This window comes from Leptonychotes weddellii, unplaced genomic scaffold (assembly GCF_054177405.1).
Source record: "Leptonychotes weddellii isolate Sample4059 unplaced genomic scaffold, ASM5417740v2 HiC_scaffold_13150, whole genome shotgun sequence".
NCBI lineage: Eukaryota > Metazoa > Chordata > Mammalia > Carnivora > Phocidae > Leptonychotes > Leptonychotes weddellii.
This window is the reverse complement of record NW_027710946.1, coordinates 938-5,842: the sequence shown is the minus strand read 5'-3', so window position 1 is coordinate 5,842 and position 4,905 is coordinate 938. Positions and strand designations below refer to the sequence as shown.

Genomic DNA, 4,905 nt, shown 5'->3' with positions numbered 1-4,905 from the left:
TCAGCCTCATTGACTTAGGAAAAGCTGGAGAGGTCATTGTGACCAAAGATAATGCTATGCTCTTAAAAGGAAAAGGTGACAAAGCTCAAGTTGTAAAACATATTCAAGAAGTCATTGAGCAGTTAGACATCACAACTAGTGAATATGAAAAGGAAAAGCTGAATGAACTTCTGGAAAACTCTCAGATGGGGTAGCTGTGCTGAAGTTTGGTGGGACAAGTGATGTTGAAGTGAATGAAAAGCATTACAGACGCAATGCTACACAAGCTGCTGTTGAAGAAAGCAGTGTTCTGGGAGGGGGTTGTGCCCTGCTTCGGTGTGTTCCAGCCTTAGATTCAGTAACTCCAACTAATGAAGATCAAACAATCAGTATAGAAATTATTAAGAGAACACTCAAAATTCCTGCAGTGACCACTGCTAAGAATGCAGGTGTTGAAGGATCACTGATAGTTGAGAAAATTATGCAGAGTTCTTCAGAAGTTGGTTATGATGCTATATTTGGAAATTTTGTGAATATGGTGGAAAAAGGAACCATTGATCCAACTAAGGTAGTAAGAACTTTCTGGCTGCTGCTGGATTGGCCTCTCTGTTAACTACAGCAGAAGCTGTAGTCACTGAAATTCCTATAGAAGGGAAGGACCCAGGAATGGGCAGAATGGGTGGAATGGGAGGTGGTATGGGAGGCGGCAGGTTCTGATTCCTAGAATAGTGCTTTACGATTATTCATGAACTGGGAGAGGAAGTTCAAGACAGAGCTCCTCAACAATAACTTCAGAGAAGTCAGCTGAAGGAAATGACTGAAGAAAAGGCTGGCTGATGTTTAAGAAAATCACTACAACCATCAGTTACTGGTTTCAGTTGACAACATGTAACGGTTGACTGCTGTCACTGTCCATGCCTATAGACAATTTATTTTGTATTTTTGAATAAGACATTTGTACATTCCTGATAACTGAATGCAAGAGCCAGGTACCAAAATACTGCTTTCAACTTAAATCACTGAGGCATTTGTACTACTATTCTGTTAAAATCAGGATTTGAGTGCTTGCCATCACCAGATGAAAAGTTAAGAAGCAGCCTTTCTGTGGAGCATTTAAGATTAACTGTGTACAAAGTAGAGAAATATCCATTTATGTGACAACCTTTGTGTAATAAAAATTTGTTTGAAAAAAATGAAAAGGGGAACTGAAACTGCATTAAGGTGATGATTCTCAATACCATGTTTAGAGATATTTGACTTTTTGGAAGGGAACAGTTGCTTACCTAAAGTTATTAAACTCTTATTATGGAATGTCTAACATTAATGACAGACTAGTCATGCACTTATATGTCTCAGCTGGCATGGCTCCTGTGCCAAAGCTCAGAAGACCCCGGAAAACCAGGAGGTCATTATGCATGACTGATGGGTTCAATCAATCAAGGCATGAAAAACAGAAGCCAAAAGAAGGTCAAACTGAGTTGGATATACAAAGGTACAAGATACAGACAAGTACTCTAACCAGGTAGAAAAGACCAGTTAAGCTGGAATGGAGGGACAGAATCTTAGGCAAACACAATGGCAACAATTTGTCATGGTATGATAAGCAGAAGTATGAACTGAGAGGAACAGAGAGAAGGTACCAAAATGCCATACGCAAGTTGAAACTGAACAGATTATAGGAGTAAAAACAACATGTAAATCTATTTCATAAATGAAAAATCATCATAAAATTTAATTAGGTATTATTGGTGAATTAAATTTCACAATACAGTCCCAAATTCATCTCAGCAATTTATGAAAGCTCTCCTTTACTCGCTATTTACACAAATCCTTCCTTGCCCAAATTAGCTAACACTTACTTTACCAATTCTTCAATCTCCATTTACTACTCAAACCACTCCTGTTTAGCTTGCAATCCCATGACCTCACTGTGACAATTCTTCATCAGGTCACCTGTGACATTTCTAAGTAATCTAAATCAATGTGCAACTTTAGCCCTGATCTTACTTGAGTTTCAACAATGCTAAACCCAGTTGGTTACTCCATCTTTGTTTCAACACTCTCCTCCCTTACTTCTATATCACATCCTCCTGGGATGTCCTCTATTTTTCTGGCTGCTCCTGCTCTTTCTTCTTTACTGACTCAGCTTTCACAAAACAATCCTCAAATGTCAAATGCCCTTCAAGGCATATTCTTCAGTCCTTGTTGCTTTTCATTCTGTACATTCCTGTGCATATATTCTTCCAATGGTCTTCAGGTCCCAGGCATATTTTTGTGACTTTTACATATAAATCTCTAGCAGGCTTCTCAGTTTGGGTTGATATATCCAATTCACAGTGTTCTCACTTGCATGTTCCAGAGATACCCTAAACAGCCAGTTTAAAGGCAAACTCCTGACCTCCTTCCCAGTCTGTTCTCCCATTGTTCACTATCGAACAGCATGCTCATCCATCCAATTCTTCAAGCCAGAACCCCGAAAGTCATCCTTGACTCTCTTCCTCCTTCTCCATAGCCAATACATCACTAAATTTTGTTGATTTTACTTCATAAATTGAAATCTTTCCATTCCTCATTTCTATCTTTACTGGGTCCGGGTTACTACAGTCTATCATGTAGACCTATTGCTATAGCTTCCTGACTAGGGTTTCCTGAAACTTACTATCTAAATTGAAGCAAAAGCGTTTTTTAAAACATTCTAATTAGGTATTTTCTCTGCTTTAAATCTCTTGAGAAAAGGTTGAACAACATCTCTAATCTGGCTTACAGGGCCCCGGGTGATCTGCTCCCTGCAGCCATGTCTGGCCTCTCGCATTCCTCTCCACTGCATTCTGCTCTCCAGCCACACCACACTGTTTCCACTGTGCAAATACTCCTCACACCCTCCTCCCACAGAGAATATATAGGGGAGTCAGGTCCCCTATATATTCTCATCATACCCTGAACCTTTTATATGTAGCATCTGCCATGGTGTACAATTACACAGTTACTTATGTGACTGCAAAGCCTGGAAGGAAGGGATGAAGCTGGTCTTTGATCACCACTGCAAACCCAATGCCATATATGGGAGTCATCACAGAGCATTATTTGTTGAATGATTAAGTGAATGGGCTGAACTGCCTGGGTGAATACCTTCTCATCTTCTCAAGGCTCTAAGATGTCTTCCTCAAAGGAATATTTCCTCCTCTGCACTCATAAGAAACTCTGTTTATGTTAGCATCGTATTTACCACATTGATGATTATATAAGTATCTTTTTTCCAACATAGTATATGAGTTCTTTAGAGGCATGAGGTTAGAAATCATGTCTTGTTCACTGCTGTATCCTGGGGCCTCTTGAAGTGCTAGGCATATCACAGGCACTCAGAAGTGGAAGGAACTGAAGTAGAGAAAAAGATGAATTCTGCAGGTTTTAAGATTTCCATTGGCCTTGCTTTAAGAATAAACCCATTTGCACACAGGAGGCAAAGCCAGGCATTACTGAGGAAAATTGCTTAATCTGCTCTATATATTACAGATAATGTCCTGAATCTGCTATCAGGCCCTGCCAAAACCTGCTGGGTTCCTGAATAATTCAAAGCTTTCTTCTTCTACTACTTCTTCTTCCTCTTCCTCTTCTCCTTCCTCCCTTTTTCCATTTATAAATAAAATCTGCATATTAAAACTTCATTACCCTTTCAGAACAAACAAAATGCTTCATGATAATTTCATATCTTTTGAAAAAGGTAGACTTTAAATCCAAAATAGGTAGTTGGGTTTTTTTTAATCATACATTTAAAATAAAGCATTAGTTACAGGTGCTCAAGTTTTAAAGTTCATCATCGAGGGATGCTTGGGTGGCTCAGATCGTTAAGCATCTGCCTTCGGCTCAGGTCACCATCGCAGTATCCTGGGATCAAGTCCCATATTGGGCTCCTTGCTCAGCAGGGAGCCTGCTTCTCCCTCTGCCTGCCACTCCCCCTGCTTGTACTCACTTCTCTCTCTCTCCGACAAATAAATAAATATAATCTTTAAAAAAAGATAAAGTTCATCATCCAGAGATATGATGATAGAAATAAGAATGCATTTTATTTTTAAAGGGTTGATTATATTTACAAGTAGTAAAATCTTAAATTTTTTACCGAGACAAACTGGATGTAGTTAACCTTTAAAATTCATATTATAAAGAAAAAGTGTGTCCTCTCATGAACTCTCTGTTGAGGCATTTGTTGTCAATATAATACTTCTCTGAGTCACTGGTTCTCACTCAGGTTGTCAATTCCGAGCTTAAGTGCTCTGTTAAATATAGCAGATAAATGTATTTAGGATTTTGTTTTAATAACTGACAATCTCTCACACAATTTAGAAAAAAATATGTATCATTAGCTTGTTCCTTGACTTTCAAACCTGAAAGATTATCATTAGCCAAGTGAAGTGTTGTATTTACTTTGTAGGGAAATTTGGGGCACTGCCGGTGAAGTAGATAATGGGCCTACATTGAAAAAGATAGGCACAGGAAGCTTTGAAGTTTTCAGATAACAATCTCTTAGATAAGGAAAAAGTAACTATCTTTATCTGTTTTTAGCAACAAAGCACATCATCAAAGCAAGAGCACACCAGAAGGAATGCCATGGATATGATTTAATGAGTAATATTTTAGAATAAACATTATACTGATACCTCATTTATATGTATTAGCTGATATGCTTATTAGGTGTAACTAAGCTTGTTGGAAAGAATATTTCCAAAAGATCTCATCTTCATTGGTTTGGGTTAACAGATTTCACAAATTAACTGTAGAATGAGATATAAATAGAAGCTATTAATAGATAGATATCAATTACTCCCTGTAATTTTAAAGTTGTTAAAAACAGATACAGAAAATTACATTTTTAATTTTTAATTCAACTTTTTTTGAGATTCCATATGCATACAATAATACATCATCATT

General features: G+C 37.8%; 1 pseudogene; it reads left to right on the top strand.

Moving 5' to 3' along the window:
• Window positions 1-5: 5 nt before the first annotated feature.
• Window positions 6-1,068, top strand: LOC145718275 (60 kDa heat shock protein, mitochondrial pseudogene; annotated as a pseudogene).
• The last annotated feature ends 3,837 nt before the right edge of the window (window positions 1,069-4,905 follow it).